Below are 22,360 nucleotides of genomic sequence, written 5' to 3'. Positions count from 1 at the left end.
GGTGCAGGGGCCTCCTTCCTAACTGATTTCAGCGCGGGCCTGAGGGTGGCCCGGGATTGGGGTGGCGAGAGGCGGGGAGGGCTGTACTTGGGGTGTCGGGGCACGTGTGGTGTCCTGACGAGGTAGGTTCACTGCAGACATCCCAGGGAGAAGTGGGGAGAGAACCGCGGGGAAGTGGAAATTCATCAAGGTGTTTGCTATCAAGCTTATAATGCATTTACTTCGCCAAATTTCGGTTCAAATCCTAATTCTTAAATTTACTAGTTAGGTAACCCATTAACTGCATAATTGAGGCACAGCCCTAGCGCTTATCAGTAAGTTAAGGGAGTTGCCTCATTGCAGAAGAAATCACAGATTCTTCCAGTATTGGGGTGTGTATATGTATGTATAAAATCAAAGCATTTAAAATATTTAAAATTACTTGCTCCTAAGAGCAAGGATTCACCCTATTAAAGATTCATTAAATAGTTAATAAGTGCTGACACTTGTTCTAGGACCTGGGAATTCAAAGACAAGGATGATTCAGCCCCAACCTCTAGGGGAGGAAGGAAATAATGTACCTATATAAATTATTTAGGGAGTGGACGGCAGTTAGAGGAATAAGGAAAGGTAGCTTAAATTAAGCTGAACCAACATTCCAAAAGGTTTTGAGGTAGTAGAACATTTGAGGCTTCAGTGTAAGAACATTTACACAAAATATAACGTGTCTACATAAAGTATTTGGGGAATGGGCCATGAATAGGAGAATAAAGAAAGGTAGCTTAAATGAAGCTGAAGCAGGAAGAGATTCCAAGAGATGGGGAAGTAGAACATTTGAAATTTCAGTTTACATCCTGTACATAAATCCCCAGAGGAAGCTAGAAATGTGTTGGGAGTAATGTGTCAAGTAGGCTTCTTTGGCAAGGCTACACTTCTTTGGACTTCCTTTGTCATCCAAGTTGCTTCTCCTTTTAGTTGTTAGATCACATTTAGTTTGGAAACTGTAAAACTCAGACAAATATCCTAAAGTTCTCTAGCGTCACTGTTACCATGTGACAATAAGTAAAATGCATGGCTATGTTCTTGAATGCCCTCCCCCAAATTCCTGTTGCATACTGGCTGTCAGGATCATTCCCTCTTCAATGCTCTCTCTTCCATTGCAGAGCAGAGTCCTCACACGGTGGAACTTATTGGCACAGTCTAAGAACTGGAAGGTCTCCTTATGTTCTGGAAGCCTTTGGGGTTTCTGAAGTGAGAAGCAATGTGGTGAAGTAAAAAGAATACTAAACTTAGTGTCAGAAAACATGCTAGGTCCTGGGGATCAGTGTCAGAAAACACTGGTTCAAATCTTGATCTTTGACTTAGCAACTAAGTGACCCCAGAAGTTTCCTCATCTGTAAACTAAGTTGTACTAGAACTTTTAAGTTTCCTCTTAGCTCTACCAATTGAGGATACCAATGCAACAATCGGCATGTCCCATCTGTCATCCCTCACTTTCACTACATTTGATGCAATTCAACACATATTTTAAAGCACCTACTGTATATAAAACCCTAAGCTAAAAGTTGAGGATACAAAGAAAAAAACAATAAAGCACTCTCCAAGAAACTTACATTCTTTTGGGAAAGACCAGGTATACAAGTAAGTAAATCTGGGGTGATTTCTGGAGGGAAAGAACACTATGGGGCAGCTAGGTGGCGCAGTGAATAAAAGTACTGGCCCTGGATTCAGGAGTACCTAAATTCAAATCCAGTCTCAGACACTTGACACTAGCTGTGTGGCCCGGGGCAAGTCACTTAACCCTCATTGCCCTGCAACCAAAAAAAGCACTGAATTGGAGGAAGGGATCAGGGTAGACCATGGAAGAGATAACATCTGAATTGAGACAAGATAAAAATGGCAGAGACTGCAACTCAAATGTGGGAAAGCACATTTTTGCCTGTGCAAATAAATGTACAGATATCAGTGAAAACACTGTTTTCTCATTCCTTGCCCTTAATGGTATCTTTGCTACTCCTTGCTCACAAGTTATTGGTAATGTGTGTGCTAAATAGCCTAGTGGCAATTACATTAAGTATAGAGGATTAAAAAAAAAGACTGTCCTGAATCTGGGAATTTATGGGAAGACATAACAGGGTGAGCTGGAAAGAGGGGAAGGAGCAGCAAAATAGCTGGAGCAGGGTGCAGCCGTGTTCCTTGACACTGGACCAGTCAGCATGTAGGCCTCAGAGTAGAATCATCCTTTTGTGATATGGAGGTAGAGCTGACCAGGGTGAGATTTTGTGGAAGGATATAGACAAGTTTAACATAGGATGAGGTGATTTCATATATATATATGTGTGTGTGTGTGTGTATGTATACATATATATATATATACACACACACACATATACACAGAGAAGGTGATATTGAGAGAAAAATTAATTGCAAGCTCTGCTGGTGAAAGAAATGTGAAAGAAAAGGTCATGTAGTCTAACTCCCTCATGGCTCAGGAAGGTTATGACTGGCCCAAAGTCATACAGGTTATATAACTTCTCTGGGTCTCAGTTTCCAGATCTGTAAAATGGAGATTATAAAAGACTGTCTAGGCCATAGAGCCTGTAAAGCTATACAACATACTAGTCACAGTTCTTTTTTGTTTTTGCTTCATTGTAAATTGGAGAGACCAAGACTTGCCCACTAGAGTTGAACCAATCCCCTTGAAGCCCACAAGTAATGACTAATTCGTTCTACCTACCTTTAGACAATTCTAATTTTTTTTGCAGGGCAGTTGGGGTTAAGTGACTTGCCCAGGGTCACACAGCTAGTAAGTCTGTGTCTGAAGCAGAATTTGAACTCAGGTCCTCCTGAATCCAGGGCTGGTGCTCTATCCACTGCGCCACCTAGCTGCCCCAATTCTAATTGTTAAGATTTGGTTTTCTATCTGTCTTCTGTGAAAACAAAGGATTTGAGCTAGATAGTCTCTTAAGATACCTTTCAGGTCTAAATCCTGTCACCTTCCTCATCAAATATAAGGAAAACAGTTATATGAGTGAATTAACATTGTTTTGTGTTATTCGAGCTTCACAACCACCTTGTTGAAGTGAGAGAATCAAAGAATGCTAGAGCAGGAAAAGACTAGAAGTAATCCAGTCTGATTCCAGAGCCACAGAGAAGGCAAAGGCTTTACTCAGGGTCATCCAATCAGACTTTGTAAAAAGTCTCTGCCATGTTCTAGGTATGAGGAAAGATACAAAGTTTATGTGAGGTAATGTTGCTAAAGTATGCATGAGAGGGTAGAACACATATATGAATCACTGTATTATAAAATAATGCATATATAGATAAAATATTTTTATTTGTGACAATTGAGGGATCTCAGGGGAGAAGGAGACTCTCAGAAAATTCTGTAGTGTAAAAAAAGAAAATGCATCTATGAAACTTTAAAGTGTGTCAGTAAGAATATCAATCAAGGGGCAGCTAGGTGGCACAGTGGATAGAGCACGGCCCTGGAGTCAGGAGGACCTGAGTTCAAATCCGGCCTCAGACACTTTATACTTACTAGCTGTGTGACCCTAGGCAAGTCACTTAACCCCAATTGCCTCACAAAAAAAAAGAAAAAGAAAAAAAAATATCAATCAAGAACTAAGTAAGGTTGAAGGGAGAAATGTTTAATACCAAGTAGATCAGGAAAGACTTAAGGAAAGAGGTGGAATGTTGTTATTTATCCTTTTTAAAGAGGACCATGACATTGGGAAGGTGATGTCATGACTTGCAAGTGAATTGAATTTGTGAGGCAGGGCTGTGGGAAGTCACCAGCCTCACTTTCTCCTCCTGAGTCATCTGGGTCCAATGACAAGCTACAGATCAGGACACCTGGAGATGGCCCCAATTGCAGTCATAGACATTGGCCTTTATAAACTGTTTTTTTCCCCAGGTGTCAGTTTGTCTGATGTCCGTTCAGTGATTAAGGCTATGAGAAATGAGACAAAGTATAGCCTCTTTTACCTAGTCAATAAATAAAAATCAATTTGGTAGAGGAAGACCCTCAGAATTTCTGTCCCAAACAGAAACAACTGATATTTATACTCACTGAGCCATCAAGAGCCCAAACAACAGCCAACAACAGGTCCCAGCCCAAACCTCAGTTGGTGGAATATAAACTGGGTTTTAAAAGATGCCCTGGAATTTAGCCCCCTAGGATTCCGGGAGATAGGTAGAGGATATCTCTAGCCACAGGGAGCAGCAAGGATATGGAGGACATGTATGGGGTCATCAAGGAATCTAGTTTCAGAGGAGGACAGAGCATATGGAAGGAAGGAATCTGAGATAAGGCTGGCACTGGATTGTGGAAAGCCTTAAAAGACAAAGGAGTTTGATTTTTATTCAGTAGGCAATTGGAGCCACAGGATGGTTTGGTTCAGTTCATCATATTTAGTAAGCACTTAACCCTGTAATAATGAGCATCACCAGAAGAATGTTATGAAAAGATGAGTTAGAAACACAGCCTTGAATACAGAGTTGGCCTTAGAAGTCAGAGGGCCTGGGTTCAAGCCCTGCCTCTGACACTTAATTGGCTGTCTCACTCTAGGCAGCACCCTTAACCTCTCAATGCTATAGTCTGAGTTACAGAGCAGACCTGCACTGCTTAAGGGAGACCTGTGATTTCACAGGTGTGAAAAAAATAAGTGCCAAATCAAAGCAAAAAGATGGGTTATACTAGGAGGTAGTCAAACTGATTAATTGTAATGACTAATTTTAGCCCTAGAGAATAGATGTGGGGGACTAGAGACAATGACTGTGATGTAAAAAAAATTTTAATAATTAATAAAACCTATAAAGGCAAAATAAAAAGATGAGTGGTGATTTTGGGAAACAGTCCAAAATTGTTGAAAACACTGGATAATATTCCAAATGCAATCCAACCTACTCACTTCCTATTTAGGGCCCAGCTTATTGTCCATCTGGAGTCATCTGCCTCTGTAAAAGATGTACACTGATGGACTAATTCAATATACTTCCCATCCAACTGAATGCCCATCTAATGTGCCTCAACAATAGACATTTTTCATCCACTTGGTTTTCCCCATGTGGATTGTTGGGCAATTTTTGAGAACCTCATTGAGGATGCTTAGTAGTATTCTGGTGCTTAAAGCAAATCAGCACTATGTCATCCTTGAACAGCAATAACTGAAGTCCATCTATGAAGGAAATCACTCTTCCATGTGGATTGTGTGTGAGTAGCCTCCAAGGCAGTGGTGAATACATTTGGTGAGCCCCTACAGAAAACAATGAAGGGGCAGCTAGGTGGTGCAATGGATAGGGCACCGGCCCTGGATTCAGGAGGACCTGAGTTCAAATCCAGCCTCAGACACTTAATACTTACTAGCTATGTGACCCTGGGCAAGTCATTTAACCCCAATTGCCTCACCAAAAAAAAAAAAAAAGAAGAAGAAAGAAAGAAAACAGTGAAGCTCATGGGGTCTCAGACTTAGATTTAGAAAGGACCTCCAAGGTTACTCAATCCACTCCCCTCATTTATAAATGAGGAAACTAAATCTCAAAAAAAGTTGTGACTTATCCAAGGTTATGCAGCTAATAATTGCTTTAGAATGGAGCAGGTTCCCTGAAGCTTCATTTGTGTTTTGCTTGACAGGATTCGTAGTGTGTGGAGTGATTTGATTGGAAGGTGGAAGGATAGTAATGATGGAAACAGGATAGCTTAGAGTTTGAAGGTTAAAGAGGCAGAAGGAACGTTATAGCACACTTCATCAATTACCCTTCATGTGTAGACACTAAATTTATGGCTGTCATGCTGAGTTATGTGGACATAGCCTAGAATATTTTACCTGTATCCTGATTTCAGTACTCAAGGTTGTGGGTACAGACCAAAGTTCAATGGAGTCAAGATAGGGGGCAGCTAGGTGGCGCAGTGGATTGAGCACCGGCCCTGGAGTCAGGAGTACCTGAGTTCAAATCTGGCCTCAGACACTTAACACTTACTAGCTGTGTGACCCTGGGCAAGTCACTTAACCCCAATTGCCTCACTAAAAAAAAAAAAGGGGGGGGGGCAGCTAGGTGGCAAAATGGATAAAGCACCAGTCCTGGATTCAAGAGGATAAGAGTTCAGATCCAACCTCAGACACTTGACACTTACTAGCTGTGTGACCCTGGGTGAGTCACTTAACCCTCATCACCCCACAAATAAATTAATAAATGAATGAATGGATGGATGGATGGATAGATAGATAAATAAACAATAAACATAGTGGGATCTTATATTTTCTATACATTTCAGTCAACTTACAATGGGTCCTCCTTAATGCTAGAATCTTTCTCCTTATTTCCAGTTGCATGTTATAGTAAGCTCCTTGAGAACTGGGACTATTTTTGCCTTCACTTATATACCCAGTGCTGAGCACGGTGTCTGGTACATAGTAAGCAGTTAAGAAATGCTTGTTCACTTTTTGACTGTAATGATATGGTCAGCTATAGAAAATCATTTGCCCAAGCTTACTTGTTCTCTTGTCATATTTTTATCAAGGATACTTCAATGCATATTAATATCTTTCTCATGAGAAAAGAAAGACACAGATTTGTAGTTTTTTGTATCTTCTCAGTCACTTTTTTTTTAGACAATAATGGCACCTCTGTTGTTTTTTCCAATACTTAGGTATCTTCCTATCTTTCAAAATGTTTAGAAAATAGATTCCTGCAAACATTCACAAGCATTTTGCCTCTAGCACAAATTTCTTCTGAGTGTATTTGGTCTGCTCTGGCTAAAAAACATTCAGTCTTCAAAGAATCAAAATTGAGGGCAGCTAGGTGGCTCAGTGGATAAAGTACCAGCCCTGGATTCAGGAGGACCTAAGTTCAAATATGGCCTCAGACACTTGACACTTACTAGCTGTGTGACCCTGGGTAAATTACTTAATCCCCATTGCCCCACCCCCAAAATAAAAAAATTTAAATTGTGAGTAATTTAAGAAATATGATGTGTATACATCGACTGAAGCATATTACCAAGAATTACTTTACATATATGAAGTAGCTTAAAAGATGAATCAGGCCTGGGATTTTTTTTTTTCAGCGAAGGTAGCTCCCAGTGAGGAATTTCTTTATGACATCTGATTGAGATCTTCTTTGCAACTTAGTCTTCGAGATTTCTCTGACTTAAAAGGTGATATTCATTACCCTGTGATAAGAAAAGGGTGTAAGCTCTCATTTAGAGAGGAAGGGACAACAGATGGATAGCCCAGGGGCAGCTCTGCTACCCCGGTTATGTTCAAAACCTAGGAATGGGGATCAGGTATAAAGGATTTTAGCACACTGAGTAGATTCTTTGAGGAGAGAAGAGGTTCTTAACCTGAAATCCATGAATTTGGTTTTTTAAATAAAATTTTGTAGAAAACTAGGGAAAAAATTTTACAGCCAACCTAAATATCAGTTTTTCCAATAAAGGCCTCATTTTTCAATATATAGAGAATTGAGTCAAATTTATAAGAATACAGGTCATTTCCCAGTTTATAAATGGTCAAGGGATATGAACAGGCAGTTTTCAGATGAAGGAATCAAAGCTATATATAGTCACGTGAAAAAGTGTTCTAAATCACTATTGATAAAAGAAATGCAAATTAAAACAACTCTGAGGTACCACCTCACACTTATCAGATTGGCTATTATAAGAGAAAAGGAAAATGACAAATGTTGGAAGGGATGTAGAAAAATAGGGACAAGCATTGTTGGTGGAGATGTGCATGGATCCAACCATTCTGGAGAGCGATTTAGAACTATGCCCAAAGGGCAATCAAACTGTACATGCACTTTGATAGAGCAATAGTACTAATAGTTCTATACCCCAAAGAAACATAAAAAAGGGAAAAGGACCCATCACATGTACAAAAAAAATTTATAGCAGCTCTTTTTGTGGTAGCAAAGATTTGGAAATTGAGGGGATGCCCATCAACTGTGGAATGGCTAAATAAGTTGTGGTATATGATTGTGATGGAATAATTGTGCTATAAGAAATGATGAGCAGGAGACTCAAAAAAACCTGGAAAGACTTACAGGAGCTGATGCAAAGTGAAGTGAGTATAACTAGGAGAACATTGTACATGGTAATAGCAATACTGTATGATCAACTGTGAATGACTTAGCTATTCTCAGCAATACAATTATCCAAGACAATTACAAAGGACTTATGAGGAAAGATACTATCTATCCCCCTCCAGAGAAGGAACTTTTGAAGTCTGACTGCAGATCAAAACATACGACTTTTTTTAAAAAATGGTTACTTTAATAATAATAATAAATGTTTATTATAATAAATGTTGGAGAGGCTGTGGAAAAATTGGAACACTAATGCATTGTTGGTGGAGCTGTGAACTGATCCAACCATTCTGGAGAGCAATTTGGAACTATGCCCAAAGGGCTATAAAGCTGTGAATACCCTTTGACCCAGTAATACCACTGCTAGGTCTGTATCCCAAAGAGATAATAGAAGAGGGAAAAGGGGGCAGCTAGGTGGCACAGTGGGTAGAGCACCGGCCCTGGAGTCAGGAGTACCTGAGTTCGAATCCGACCTCAGACACAACATTTACTAGCTGTGTGACCCTGGGCAAGTCACTTAACCCCAATTGCCTCACAAAAAAAAAAAAGGGAAAAGGACCCACATGTACAAAAATATTTATAGCTGCTCTCTTTGTGGTGTCAAGGAATTGGAAATCGAGGGGTTGCCCATCAATTGGGGAATGGCTGAACAAGTTGTGGTATATGAATGTAATGGAATACTTTTGTGCTGGAAGAAACAATGAGCAGGAGGAGTTCAGAGAACCCTGGAAGGACTTACATGAATTAATGCTGACTGAGAGGAGCAGAACCAGGAGAACATCGTACACAGTAACAACATTGTGTGATGAACAATGGGGATAAACTAGGCTCTTCTCAGCAGTGCAACCATCCAAAACAATTTCAAAGAACTCATGATAGAAAATGTTCTCAGGGCAGCTAGGTGGCACAGTGGATAAAACACCGGCCCTGGATTCAGGAGGACCTGAGTTCAAATCTGGCCTCAGACGCTTGACACTAGCTGTGTGACCCTGTACAAGTCACTTTACCCTCATTACCCAAAAGAAAGAAAGAAAGAAAATGTTCTCAACATCCAGAAAAAAGAACTGTGGATTATAAATGCAGATTGAACCATACTGTTTCTAATTTTGGTCTGTTTTTTTCTTCTTTTTTGAGGTTTTTCCCTTGTGTTCTGATTCTTGTTTAACAAAATGACTAATACAGAAATATGTTCAATGTGATTGTACATATATAACCTATATCAGATTGCTCTCTGTCTTGGAGGGGGGGGGAGAAGGGAGGGTGGGAGAAAAATTTGGAACTAAAAATCCTATGAAAAAAAATGTTGAAAACTATCCTTATAAGTAACTGGAAAATATCAATATACTTTTGTTTATTAAAAAGAAAAAAGAAAGCAAAAAAGTCCTAGCCCCTTGGTCTAGAGGATTTATGAGAGGATGACATGAGAAAGCCATAAAGTTTAAATGGCTTGCCATCCACACTGCTGAAAGAGGTTAGTATATCTATGAGACCAAAGCTCTATTTAAATGTCAATGTACTACACTATTGAGAGAAATGCCAAGTTTAGAAATGACTAGGTCCCTGCCCTCATGGATCTCATAGTGCAGTAGAATCTTAAGCAAAGGAGTAAGGTGAACATTAGAGTATAATACTCCTCTAATGCCTCATTCTGCTATTGAAGTTATAGAACAGTGGAGTGCAAACTCTGTCAGGTCCTTCTAAGCTGGAAGCAAGTTTCCCCAGGGCCAATGTACCTAAATCCAGATAGGCTCATCACCAGGAAGTTAGCTATCAGATGATGATGATTTGAAGCACAACAGCTCATGAGACTATTTAATGAGATGAGGAAGGGTTATGGTCTGCTGTAATAAAGGGAGTATCCTCATCAATCAGAAACATTTTCAAGTATTTATAAAGGATACAGGAGGGGCAGCTAGGTGGCGCAGTGGATAAAGCACTGGTCCTGGATTCAGGAGGACCTGAGTTCAAATGTGACCTCAGACACTTGACACACTTAGTAGCTATGTGAACCTGGGCAAGTCACTTAACCTTCATTGCCCTGCAAACAAGCAAACAAACAAACAAACAAACAAACAAACAAAAAACTCCACAAAAAACCAAAACAAATAAAGGATACAGGAAAGTGAGTAGGGAGTACAATAGTAGACCAGTCTTCAACCCAGGTATCTTTATTTGCTATTTCTCTTTTTTTTTTTTAGCATAATTAACTTTTTTGGTCTTTTTTTGGGTGGGGTGAGGGCAGGGCGATGAGGGTTAAGTGACTTGCCCAGGGTCACACAGCTAGTAAGTGTCAAGTGTCTGAGGCCAGATTTGAACTCAGGTTCTCCTGAATCCAGGGCCAGTGCTTTATGCACTATTCCACCTAGCTGCCCCCCATAATTAACTTTTTTTTCCTTATTCTACCAGTAACCTGTACTCCATTCCTGGAACCCTTAGCTCTAATAGGTAAGCCATATCAGGTTGGGGCCCAGAGCTCCATGCCACCTTCCAGCTCACTATATTGTATCTATGCTACCTAACCCAAACAATCCCTTCTTTCCAACTCCCCTTTATGTATATCTTCCTCCATTAAAATATAAACTCCTTAGGGCAGCTAGGTGGCCCAGTGGATAAAGCACCAGCCCTGGATTCAGGAGGACCTGAGTTCAAATCTGACCTCAGACACTTGACACTTACTAGCTGTGTGACCCTGGGCAAGTTACTTAACCCCAATTGCCTCACTGGAAAAAAAAAGATAGATAGATAGATAGATAGATAAACTCCTTAAAGATAGGAACTGGGCAGCTAGGTGGTGCAGTAGATAAAGAACTGGCCCTGGATTCAGGAGAACCTGAGTTCAGATCTGACCTCAGACACAACACTTACTAGCTGTGTGACCCTGGGCAAGTCACTTAACCCTCATTGCCCTGCAATAAATAAATAAATAAATGAGTAAATAAGTAAGTAAGTAAATAAATAAATAAATAAATAAATAAATAAAGATAGGGACTGATTTGTATTTGTATCCACAATGCTTAGTACATAGTAAGTACTTAATAAATGCTTTATTATAAGCAGTTAACACTCTGGCCCCAATCCCTGAGGGCCACACCACATCTGCCCTCCAGGGTTTTGGGGTACTCTGAGGAATTTAGATGTTTTTCTCCTACTGCCATCAGCTTGAACCCCTACTGGTTGTGTTCCCTCCATTAGTTAGGGATGTATGACTGGTAGACCAGTTTATTTAACCACTAAACACAAGTTATTTATTTCAAAGGATATAGCAACAAAGAATATTTGCTTCAAAGATATATCAAGAACATACATACAAATGTTTCACCCAATCATCTGAGATACTATACCACCTCAGTCTCTAGGAAAGCAGACACAAGACTTGGATCAATTCCTACATGGTGTTGGTCCCACCAAGTTCATGTCCAAAGGTGGCATCACTGCTGCATGAGTCCTTCCATTGGACTGGGGTCCCAAAGGTCATTTCCAAAAATCATTCCTTGCTCTTGTAAAGAATTAATTGTTATTTGAGGTTTTTATGCCTCTGTGTGCACTGGCCTGGGGCTCCACAAATTGCACGGTGCTCCACCCACTGGTTGTAGCCGTTGCCAGGGCTCTGGCACCTCACGTCATCACCACTCGCTGACGCCTACATGGGCCTGGCAAAATTATAATGATTGGAAGCCTAGTGAGGGCAGTCATGTGACTGTCAGAGCAGCCATCCCATTGGCTGGGACTGTGTGGGGTGTTTCTAGGTTTGGGGGAGGAGAATTGGGCATTCTAGGTGGAAGCTGCGTATTTTCAGCTGATTCCTGGGCGGTGGTATTTTTTCAGGTATTATAATTTCCCTTTCCCCATTTTATCTCCTTTCCCTTGATCCTACTGATCCTGTTTGTGTTTTTTTTTTAAGTTCATTCTTGTTAAAATAAATCTTGTTCTGTTTTGAGGGAGGCTGCCGGTCTCCTTTCTTGCCCCAATATTGCGGCGAGCCGCTTAGCTAGCACTCCCCAATTAAAAATTGGTCCCCACACTCTTCAGGGCTTTGCTACTAATGTGGCTGCAAAACCCAGGCTAGATTTTGACTCTTGGATTCCTGTGGCTCATTTTTCCACCCTTTGAAATTCTCTTCACCTAGAATTGATTTTGTTTTTTTGGTTTTGGGGGATCTTGGGGTTTTTTGGGGGTTTTTTTGTGGTGCAATGAGGGTTAAGTGACTTGCCCAGGGTCACACAGCTAGTAAGTGTCAAGTGTCTGAGGTCGGATTTGAACTCAGGTCCTCCTGAATCCAGGGCCAGTGCTTTATCCACTGTGCCACTTAGCTGCCCCCTCTTCACCTAAAATTGAAAAGGCCAAGGAGGCCCCATTTCTCAGCCTCATTTTTGCCTCAGAAGGCAAAAGCCCAAAGGTTCTTCCCTTTACCACATGGTCTCTCAGTAGACACTGTGATGTTACACTGAGCTGTCCCTGATACAAATGGAGCAAAGAGACGGCCAAAACTGACTCAGACCTTCTTAAAGATGCTGCCAACGGTTCCAGATATGCAGCCAGTAGGGGGAGGAACAAGCTCCTCACAACCCCATGGGTAGCCAACCAGAACTGATGTCTAAAAGTGCTCCCCAGTCTCTTCAAGACATTTCTACTTTACACATCATTACAATTCCCCTGGAAACAAGCTTCCCCAGTTCTCTACATGGCTGATTGCATCAGTCGAGCAAGCCAGCGGGGTCTATACATGCACCCACCCTGCATAACTCTATCTGCTTCTTAGCATATCAGATGGCACAGAACATTTCATTATTGTACCCACTTTACAGTTTTAGGGATCAGTCAACTTCAGAGGATTGGAAATAAAGCGTTTCTCTTCTGATCAGGGAGCTGAAAGACCATAGGTGCAGAATAAAGTGTTTTCTGTCAGACATGGTCAATGTGATTGTTTAGTAACTATATTTTGTTACAAGGGAGGATTTCTGGGGTGGGTGAGTAGAAATAATTACAAAGTTTGTTTTGGTTTGTTTTGGTTTTTTGCAAGGCAAAGAGGGTTAAGTGACTTGCCCAGGGTCACACAGCTAGTAATTGTTGAGTGTCTGAGGCTGGATTTGAACTCAGGTCCTCCTGAATCCAGGGCTGGTGCTTTGTCCACTGAGCTACCTAGCTGCCCCCAAAATAATTACAAAGTAACAGTAATATTAAAAAATTAATAAAATATATTTTTAAAGCTTCACAAATGTACTCATTTTTAGTCCTCTAAAATAAGGGACTAAATAAGTAGGGAATACATTTAAGTAGAGAACTTGAGGGAACAGGTATGTGTCTCATTCCCCTTGGCAACCCTTCTTCATACACGAGAGATCATTAAGTGAATAAATGAAACCACGGAGATATGGATAAATATGTGTTTCCATATCAGGCTTTTTATATTTCTAAGGGAGCTAGAGGGCAGCTAGGTGGTGCCATGGATAGAGCAGTGGATAGGGCCTGGAGTCAGAAGGACCTGAGTTCAAGTTTGGCCTCAGTCACATACTAGCTGTGTGATCCTGAGCAAGTCACTTAACCCTATTTGCCTCAATTGCTTCATCTGTAAAATGAGCTGGAGAAGGAAATGGAAAACCGCTCCAGAATCTTTACCAAGAAAACCCTAGGGCAGCTCTCCCTGCAACTTGCTTCTGACATAGCTTCCTGGTCACCTTAAGGCATAAAAAGTCCCAAGCATGAGCAGTCAGGCCTCTCAGACTTGACTCGGTGGATTTTATGCCACTTACCATGTCTTTGATCCTATCCTGCACTAGTGACACATTTCAAAAAGGGTTTGGTTCCTAAGAATGCCTATGATAGAGGATCCTCCAACAGATCATGATGCAAAACCAAAAGGCATCAATAAAAGAAATCTCCTAAACAAAACAATGCTCTCAAAGTAACTCTGTTATCATAAAACAAACGAACAAACAAACAAAAAATTCTGTGGTGTTTCCAAAACCAAATGTATAAAACAGTATTGAATCAAAAGACTTACTTGGATCCAATCTCTACATGATACCTGTGGGAAATTCATAGCTTATCCTGCAGTTTCATCAAGTGATTTTTCTCATACTGGCCTAGACTCCTATAATCTCTCACTCAGTCTTTCATGTGACTGAGAGAAGCACATGTTGCTGAGGTGGTAGTGAGGACTGAAAGGATATGGCCTCCAACAGTTTGTTCATTGAGCAAAGCTAACTGACCATAAAAAGGGGGAAAAAAATGAACCTTAGCTTTCTTTAAGGAAGCACAAAGGTAACGTTTAGAAGATGGGAAAGGGAAAGGTTCCCTTTCTTTTTTTTACACCCAGTCATGAGTATGATTTAGAGCTTTTCTACGGTCGTTTTTCTGGGTCCTAGCACCATATACTTACTTCTCTCTCCTTCCTTGTTACTCCCTTCTTTTTTCTCTCCCTCCCTCCCTTCCTTCCTTGGCAAAAGGGGCAGTTAGGTTGCCCAGTGGATAGAGCACTGGCCCTGAAGTTGGGAGGATCTGAGTTCAATTTTGACTTCACTTACTATGTGACCCTAGGCAAGTCACTTAACCCCAATTGCCTTAAACATCTGGGGACATCTCCAGTTGTCTTGGTGTGTGTGTGTGTGTGTGCGTGCATACATACATATGTATATGTACATATGTGTGTGTGTTTGTATCTTGCTACTGGACCCAGATGGCTCTGCGGGAAAGAGTGAGGTTGGTGACCTTGCACAGCCCTCCCTCACTTAAATCCAATTCAATGCAAGTCATGACATCACCTCCCAATGTCATGCTTCTCTTCTAGAATGAAGGACAAAGAACAACAATTCCTTGGTAAAAGATTCCACAGGAATCTACAGCTTTTGTAGAGCCTTAAGTACATTTGCATATTGAATTTTACAAACCAGAATATATCAGAAACATTAACAACAAAATACATACTTTCCCCCCCATCTCCCAATGTCATTATCCCCAACTCAACAGTCTTGGATATTTCAGTGAACCTGTAATCTTGATGTAGGAGGTAAAAAGGAATTAATAGAAAAACATAAGACCCAAGCTCTAATACAAATATAAGCTCTAAAAGGGATTCAGACCCCAGTTAATGGATAACTTAAGATTTGGGAAACAAATCAGGGCCTAGGTTCTCTTACCCACATAAATCACCATTCATAACAAGAACATAAAGGGGCATTAAGGTCATTAAGGTCAAAAAGACCTTAACTATAACAATGATACACAATGATACACTGACAGGGTACAGAAATTCTAATGAAAAATGAAGATATTTTGAAACTAGCCATGGGAATCAGAAAGAGACTTGTGCAGAAAAGGCCGAATTTGTCCCCAGACTCACCTTATGACATGTAAACCCCAAAAACACACCTCCACAGAAAAAGGTTCCTGCCTCGGGGGTTGGCTTAGGACCCCAGGAACTCCATATTAGGATAAGCCCTCTCCTGTACCTCCCTAGGGTGGAGATTATTATAATGAGACTTTCCTTATTTGAGAGAGACACCTTTCCACTTTTCTGGTTCTCTCCCTGTGTTCACTCACAGTATTGCAATAAAACTTGGGAAGCTGAGTCACTGAGTCTTGTAATTCTTTCCGGACAACTCATGATCAATTTGACCCTAATTCCATCCCACATCAATCTCATCACAGGTGGGTCATTCAGATGTGGAAGTACCCTCCAGTGATACAGATTGCAATCAATCCATCTCTTGTGAATATCAGTGCAGTTAAAAGAGCCCTGACTCTGAAGTCAGAGATCCTGGTTTCTAATCCTTATCTGACTTGTATGACCTTGGGCAAATCCCTTTACATTTATGGGCCTCAATTTTTTTCTTTCTTTCCTTCTTTCCTTCCTTATTTCCTTCTTTCTTTCTTTCTTTTTTTTTCAGGGCAATGAGGGTTAAGAGGGTCACACAGCTAGTAAGTGTCAAGTATCTGAGGTCGAATTTGAACTCAGCTCCTCCTGAATCCAGGGCTGGTGCTTTATCCACTGTGCCACCTAGCTGCCCCTCATAAATATTTCTTGACTCTGACTCTGACTTTCTGACTCTAGGTCTATAATTCTAATCTTGTATAATGATTATCCATGTCTTCCCATGTATCCATCTTCTGGGCTCACTCTCCCAGAGTTAAGCTGACTGTATCTCCCCTTCAGGGTTTTAGGGATACCTCTGAAGGCCAGTATCTCCCCTTCAGGGTTTTAGTGATACCTCTGAAGGCCAGTGGGGTAACTTTCATTAATGAGACTGAGGTCTCAAGCCCTCATTCCAGTGTTCTCCCCACAATTTTAAGTTGATTGCCATTTAGTCAGTCAAACTAAGTTATTTATTTTAGAGTGTAGTTACTAAGATAGTACTTTAAGAACAGTTTTTTATTTTGTTTTGTTTTTGTAGGGCAATAAGGGTTAAGTGACTAGCCCAGGGTCACACAGCTAGTAATTGTCAAGTGTCTGAGGCTGGATTTGAACTCAGGTCCTCCTGAATCCAGGGCTGGTGCTTTATCCACTGAGCCATCTACCTGCCCCCAAGAACAGTTGTTATGAAACATCTCTTGCCCCAGTTTCTGCCACATTCTTCCACAACTATATATAGAGTCCAGGGAAAGTGAGTTCAAGCTAAGAGAGCATATGTGGCAAAGAGATAACTGATACTTCTTGATTCCTACAAGTCTTTTATTCTCCATTGTAGGGTATCATATAGCTCCATTGCCAGGCTCCTTGTGGAATCATGAATCCACATCCAATCTGTCCTTGGTTCCCAATACAGACACTGACATCAGCGGTTTTGGGGGTACCACTAGGACACTGATAAGAAGGTGGGAAATACAAAATCCCCTAGACCTGTCAAAATTCAAAATGTTGTTCTCTGGCTAGGAAGGAGTGGGAAGAAAACCTTGGCCAACACCTCTCCTTACCATTATCCTCTATTCCACCCCACTAAGCTTTTCCTTCTCAAGAGGCTTAGTCACCATGCAATATTGGCTCTAATCTCTGAAATGACTTAAATTCTCAACAGGCTTGAAAACATAAAGATGACTCCTTAGGCATAACCAAGCTTTCTCAGCCTATCTGAAGACTCTTTTTGTGCAATGTACTATGTACAATGTCACTCCAATTGTAAGGACTTTTTACACTTAATCTAAAGCCTATGATTGAAATTTGTTTTCATCTCATTAGGTACCAGGGCATCTTATTGTTTACCTTAAGTGGGGGGCGGGGTAGGTGGCTTCAATCAACCTCATTCTTATACCCATAAATCCACAGAGGTTCCACCCAAGGTACTGGGGAACCTTTTTTCTGTTATATGTAAAGTAGCATACTAAAGTACTGAGGATATAAAGATGTCTCTATTCTCAAGGACATTATAGTCTGGTAAACTCTTCACAGATAAATTATTATAATATATATCCCTGCTTCTAGTCTCTTCCTGCTCAATACAAGGCTAATCTTGCTAAATTATTGCCTTGATCATGAACCCTCCCCTAATTCATTACATACTTTCATTTTAAACACCTCTGCCAGGCTCTTGAGCCTCCCCATAATTTGGATCTACTCTACCAATCCTACATTATCCTCACTACTCCCCAACATGCATCCAATTAGATGATTCATTCCCCTGAAATGCTAATCTCTGGCTCTGTGCTTTTGTTCATGTTACTGCCCCTACATGGAATTCCTTACTTCTTTCTCTCCCTCCTCTATTTATTCAAACTCTCCCATCTTTCAATGCCTAGCAAATGTCTCAACTTTTCTATCAAGCCTTCCTTGATCTATCAATCAACAAGCATTTAAGTACTATCATGGGGTGGGGAAGGAGGGGAAGGGGGAGTGGGCAGAGAGTTCTTAGGTATTCTTAAATAAAGAATTATACTCCTTACTAGCTGTGTGACCCTGGGGAAGTCACTTAACCCTCACTGCCCCACCAAAAAAAAAAAGTTTTGCATGACTGCTCATGTATAGTTTATATTAAATTGCTTGAGTTCTTGCGGGGGCAGGGGGGCGGGGAGAGAGGAAGAGAATTTGGAACACAAAGGTTTTTTTTTAATTGACATTAAAATTTGTATTTTACATGTAATTTGGGAAAATAAAATTCTAAATAAAGAATTACACTCTAAGACACAATCCAATTAGAATTAAAGTGGTCTTTTATTTGGCACTAGAGAAAGTGACTGGAGTGGGAAGTGAAAGACTTTAATCCTTGGGGAGAAGAGTTTAGAAACATCCTTCTCTGAGAACAGAAGGAAGGCAAAAACTTTTATAGAAGATAGATGGGGTGTCCACCTGAAAATGGAAAGTTCGTTTTCGGGGTGGAGTGGGGGAAGCCTGAATGCTTGTCATATTTCTGAGAACTGAGGGTTTTGGTGTTGCTTTTTTTAAAAACATGGTCCTGACCTTTGGGGTTATCTCTGTCTCCTAGTTCAGGTTAGGTAGTAGCCATGCCCAGTTGACTTTCTTGCTATACAATTTTATCTCCCCTTACTTCTTAGGTGTGTAGGCCCTGTTATCTGATCATCTTTGGTCTTGCTTCTCACAAAAGAAACTTCTGAATGATTCTAAGCCCCAGGTCAAGTACTTACTATGTGCCATGCACTATGCTGAGGACAAACAGCAAGTATTTATTGAAAGTAAAGCTCTGTTCTAGGAATTGCTGAGGATTAAAAAAATATAAGACCATGCAGTCCTAGTCTTCCAAGAGTTGACAGTCGTAGCTTGGGAAGACTGTGTATGAGATGATGATGGACTTGAGTCAGTTCTGTATGAAATGATGGATTTGAGTCAGATTAAACTCAGGATTGGGGTCTGGAAGATACCCAGCCCCTTCCTACTGCAGTATAGTTGGTTTCTCTGTTTCTGCCTAAGTTTTATTGCTTGTCAGTTCTTACTGTCTCTGTTTAAATTTTATTGCTCAATTAGCCCCTGCTTGCTAGTCATCTACTAAAATCGTGTCTCCGGCCAGTCTGCCCCCCCCTTACATGGCAGACCCCAGTTCCTGTCATGGATTAATTGCAATCAGATAGAGGAATGTTTGCCCCTCTCCTTTCCCCCCTTACACTTTTACATGTCTCTATACATTGATCACAAGCTAAGCACGCACCCTGGGTGATACAGGATTGGATGTTAGATTGTGAGTTTACCCAGTGCATGTGGGGACTTTCCCTCCCCCCAAAATTCCTATAAAAATCCAGAGCATGAGTCTCCTATTGTGATTCAATCTCAGTCATTGAGTTTGCCCGTTCTCATGAGAATGTAATAAATCTGTCTCTGCTTGACTTGGTGGTCTTCTCAAGTTATTTGGGTAAACTGAGGCAGTTTGTCCCAAACAACTATAAGATACTTATGCATTAAAAGTTAGAAGAACAAAATATTTACATGAGAAGATACAAGAAAATAAATGACAAGTGTCCAAATGACTTGGATTGTGGTTTATTTATCCTCTTGTAAAAAGAGGTACCCCAGAAAGACTTCAGAAAAAAAAAATTGAGGGACTGCCAAGGATAGAAAGAGTCCTAGAAATGTAAAGGGAAAAGCCTTCTACTGCAAAAATAGAAACTCCTTACCTTGAAAAGGAGGTGAATAAATGAACATGAAAAGGTCAGCTTGGCTATGAACTGTGCCCCAGGGCATAGATTACATTCACACCTTTGTCTCTACATAAGATCCCCAAAGGTGAAAAATGCCTGAGCTGAAACTAATTACCCTAAAGCACTGGTTCTCAAACTTTTTTTTTTTTATCTCAGGACCCTTTTATACCCTTAAAAATTAATGAGGGGGCAGCTAGGTGGTGCAGTGGATAAAGCACCAGCCCTGGAGTCAGGAGTACCTGAGTTCAAATCCGGCCTCAGATACTTAACACTTATTAGCTGTGTGACCCTGGGCAAGTCACTTAACCCCAATTGCCTCACTAAAAAAAAAAAATTAATGAGAAACCAGATCTCAAACTGTATAATAAGGCAGTAATCATCAAAACAGTCTGGTACTGGCTAAGAAATAGTGGTGGATCAGTGGAATAGAATAGGTCTGAATTACACTTATACAATGACTATACTAATCTAGTATATGCTAAAACCAAAGATCCAAGCTTTTGGAACAAAAACTCATTATTTGACAAAAACTGCTGGGAAAACTGGAAAACTATGGCAGAAACTAGGTATAGACCAACATCTCACACCATCTACTAAAATAAGGTCAAAATGGGTACATGATTTATACATAAAAGGTGATACTATTGATGTAGGAAGCAAAAAGGGGTTAATAGAAAAACCTAAGGTCCAAGCTCTGATTCAGATATGAGCTCTAAGAGGAATTCAAACCCTAGTTAATGGATAACTTATAAGTCAGGATGCTAGGTTCTCTTACCCACATAAATCAGTACCCATAATGGGAAAAGAGGGAGAGAGGCCATGAAGGCCTAAGACTATAACAATGATACATTGACAGGCCTATAGAAACTCAAACTAAGAATAAATGATAAATGAAGATATTTTGAAACTAGCCATGGAAATCAGAAAGAGATATGCACAGAAAAGGACAAATTTGTCCCCAGATTCACCTTATGATACTTAAACCCCCAAAACACACCTACACAGAAAAAGGGGTTGGCTTAGGACCCCAGGAACTCCAAATTAGGATAAGCCCTCCCCTGTACCTCCCCAAGGGTTAGCATTAGCATTAGGGATAGCCCTAACCCTAATCCTAACCCTAATGCTATCCCTAATGCTAACCCTAATGCTATACTATAAATATAACTATTTCCTTTCACTATTTGAGAAAGATACCTTTCCGTGTTTCTGCTTCTCTCCCTGTGGTCACTCACAGTATTGCAATAAAGCTTGAAAAACTGAGTCACTGAGTCTTGTAATTCTTTTGGGACCACTCATGATCAATTTGGCCCCAAATTCCATATTACATCAGTATGTACTGATATATAGTGAAGTGAGCAGAACTAGAACAACTGTTGTGCACAGACACAGCAATATTGTTTGATGAAGAATTGTGAATTGCCTAACTATTCTCAGCAATACAATGATCCAAGACAATTTCAAAGGACTAATGATCAGCATACTATCCACCTCCAAAGAAAGAACTGATATTGATGGAACACAGACTGAAGCATGCTATTTTTCATTTTATTTCTTTCATCCTTTTCTTTTATTTGAGTTTTCTTATACAAAAGGATTGATATGATAATGTTTTACCTAATTGCACATGTATAACCTATATCTGATTGCTTTTTATAATAAAAATATTTATTATAAAAAAATTAATGAGGATACCAAAGAGTTCTTGTTAATATGGATTATGCCTAGTGTTATAGGGAAATGGTGGTGGGGTGTTGGGGTCCTTAGGAATTCCTCTTTAAAGAATTAAACCCTCTCACACACAAATCCAATTAGAATTAAATAATCTTTTATTTAGGTACTAGAGAAAGGAAACCAAGAGAGAAGTTAAAGTTCTCTCATGGGGAGATAGGTATCTCAGAACCACATCTCTATGTCATGCTATCTCCTTGAACAGGAGAAAGGCAAATACTTTTATTGAGGACTGATGGTGGAGGGACCAATGAGGTGATCATCTGACTGTGGAAAGTTCCTTTATTGGGGGTGATCACCTGAGGGTGGGACATCCCCCACTGGTGGTGGGCTCAGGGGAAGTTGGAAGTTGGGTGAGAGGCACTCTGCTCTCTAGAGCCATGTCAGTCCCCCTGGAGCCACCTAGGCAGCAGCCATGCCTAGGCTTATCTCCCAGGGGTGGGGGAGACAGGAATGAAGGGTGGTGGTCCTGGAGTTAACTCAGTCCAGATCTGTGCTGATTATCCTTTAGGTGTATCAGTCCTTTGGTTTAGCTTCTCAAGGAGAAGGTTCCCTGATTTCCTCCAGAAAACTTCTGAGGTACCCCAGACCCATAACATCTAGTAATATTTCCATGTTAGAAATTAAAACTGGTAAAATTTAAAAATATGTATTAATTCATTTAAAATAACAATAATAATCTGAGGTGAAAACGAATTCCTTTCTTTTCTCCCCCTACTCTCATCCCAATGAACCTCAGTCCTCCTTTTCCATAGTGCATATCCTCCTCTGCTTTAGCATCCCCCTATGCCTTTTATTGTTAACTGAGTGACCTTAATCGTATATCTCCCCACCTCACACTCTCTCATTTTCACTTCCTTTGAGCGACACTTCACCTTTCACCACTCTCTAGCACTGGGTGCTCCTTCATGCTCTGAAAACACATTGTGTGAAAGGGAGGAATAGGCACACTTCTTGTTTTCCACTGCCATTTCCAGAATGTCTCTTT

Source organism: Dromiciops gliroides, chromosome 4, assembly GCF_019393635.1.
Source record: "Dromiciops gliroides isolate mDroGli1 chromosome 4, mDroGli1.pri, whole genome shotgun sequence".
Classification (NCBI taxonomy): Eukaryota; Metazoa; Chordata; class Mammalia; order Microbiotheria; family Microbiotheriidae; genus Dromiciops; species Dromiciops gliroides.
The sequence above is the reverse complement of the archived record's forward strand: the minus strand, read 5'-3'. Positions refer to the sequence as shown.